Here is a 2,304-nt window from a genome sequence, read left to right on the forward strand (position 1 = left end):
ATGAAAAATACAATAGATAGGCAACACTAAATTGAACAGTGTGCTACGCATTTGCAAACTCTTCGTCACTCACTGGTTCATACTTTGCTGCACTCTACGCAAGACTCATGCATCCACAAATGCCGAAGCGCCACACACGCGAGCTATTTGGTCGTGTACTTTCATGGGTGGAGTACTATAAATTTATTCCTTTGTCATCACAAATAAAAATCTAGTGAATTAAGGTCCAGGAAACGAGGAGATCACAACAAAGGGCCTCTGCAACAAATACATTTCCGTGGAAACGATTGCTTTAAATAGTTATGCACATTCATTCCAAAGGGTGGAGGTGCACCGTCATGCTGAAACTATAGCTGTCACCGAACATAAAGTGGAACATTTTCTAATGGTCAGACAAAGTGTTGCAAAGAAACCTATCGTGTAGGTGAGCATTCAACCAGTCCAGCAACAGCTAAGAGCTCAAAAGCACTTCTCGAAGATACAGCCTACAGATTTATCCCAAAGCGTGCCTCAAAGACACGGTCATAGGCGACATGTGGGTTAAGCTCTGACCAAAAATGTCTGTTGCGGAGGTTCAAAATACTTTCACGGGTGAAGCAAGATTCGTCAGCCCCTATGACGTTGTTTATAACAAAATTAGTTATGTTAATACCTTCAGCTGCTAACGGGCGTTGATATATATCAATGGGGACAGATGAAACTGTGTGCCCCTACCGGGACTCGAACCCGGGATCGCCTGCTTACATGGCAGACGCTCAATCCATCTGAGGCACCGAGGGCACAGAGGATAGTTCGAATGCACGCGCACGCCTCCCGGGAGACCGACATTCTCACCTTGTATGTGCACACACTATTTTCTACAAGCCCGAAAGAACAGACACCATATCCATATAAGTATATAGTTTTGATAATACCGGCCATGACCTTCTTCTTCTGTGCGGATGCACAGATATTCCCCGAACTCTTACGGGACTTGGTAAGTTTGTCTTTCACGAGTAATGAGTGTGTTGGAGTGGGACACTACGAATGTAGTGTGTGCACATACAAGGTGAGAATGTGGGTCTCGCGGGAGACGTGCGCGTGCAGTCGAACTATCCTCTGTGCCCTCGGTGGCTCAGATGGATTGAGCGTCTGCCATGTAAGCAGGCGATCCGGGTTCGAGTCCCGGTCGGGGCACACATTTCCACCCGTCCCCGTTGATATACATCAACGCCCGTCAGCAGCTGAAGGTATTAATATACACTCCTGGAAATGGAAAAAAGAACACATTGACACCGGTGTGTCAGACCCACCATACTTGCTCCGGACACTGCGAGAGGGCTGTACAAGCAATGATCACACGCACGGCACAGCGGACACACCAGGAACCGCGGTGTTGGCCGTCGAATGGCGCTAGCTGCGCAGCATTTGTGCACCGCCGCCGTCAGTGTCAGCCAGTTTGCCGTGGCATACGGAGCTCCATCGCAGTCTTTAACACTGGTACCATGCCGCGACAGCGTGGACGTGAACCGTATGTGCAGTTGACGGACTTTGAGCGAGGGCGTATAGTGGGCATGCGGGAGGCCGGGTGGACGTACCGCCGAATTGCTCAACACGTGGGGCGTGAGATCTCCACAGTACATCGATGTTGTCGCCAGTGGTCGGCGGAAGGTGCACGTGCCCGTCGACCTGGGACCGGACCGCAGCGACGCACGGATGCACGCCAAGACCGTAGGATCCTATGCAGTGCCGTAGGGGACCGCACCGCCACTTCCCAGCAAATTAGGGACACTGTTGCTCCTGGGGTATCGGCGAGGACCATTCGCAACCTTCTCCATGAAGCTGGGCTACGCACACCGTTAGGCAGTCTTCCGCTCACGCCCCAACATCATGCAGCCCGCCTCCAGTGATGTCGCGACAGGCGTGAATGGAGGGACGAATGGAGACGCGTCATCTTCGGCGATGAGAGTCGCTTCTGCCTTGGTGCCAATGATGGTCGTATGCGTGTTTGGCGCCGTGCAGGTGAGCACCACAATCAGGACTGCATACGACCGAGGCACACAGGGCCAACACCCGGCATCATGGTGTTGGGAGCGATCTCCTACACTGGCCGTACACCTCTGGTGATCGTCGAGGGGACACTGAATGGTGCACGGTATATCCAAACCGTCATCGAACCCATCGTTCTACCATTCCTAGACCGGCAAGGGAACTTGCTGTTCCAACAGGACAATGCACGTCCGCATGTATCCCGTGCCACCCAACGTGCTCTAGAAGGTGTAAGTCAACTACCCTGGCCAGCAAGATCTCCGGATCTGTCCCCCA

The 2,304-nt window shown here is 52.3% G+C and overlaps 1 non-coding gene across 1 annotated transcript; it reads left to right on the forward strand.

Moving 5' to 3' along the window:
* Positions 1 to 1,102: 1,102 nt before the first annotated feature.
* Trnat-ugu (transfer RNA threonine (anticodon UGU)) lies at positions 1,103 to 1,176 on the forward strand. Its single transcript has one exon. It is a non-coding gene; the product is annotated as a tRNA-Thr (tRNA).
* The last annotated feature ends 1,128 nt before the right edge of the window (positions 1,177 to 2,304 follow it).

This window comes from Schistocerca gregaria, chromosome 5 (assembly GCF_023897955.1).
Source record: "Schistocerca gregaria isolate iqSchGreg1 chromosome 5, iqSchGreg1.2, whole genome shotgun sequence".
Classification (NCBI taxonomy): domain Eukaryota; kingdom Metazoa; phylum Arthropoda; class Insecta; order Orthoptera; family Acrididae; genus Schistocerca; species Schistocerca gregaria.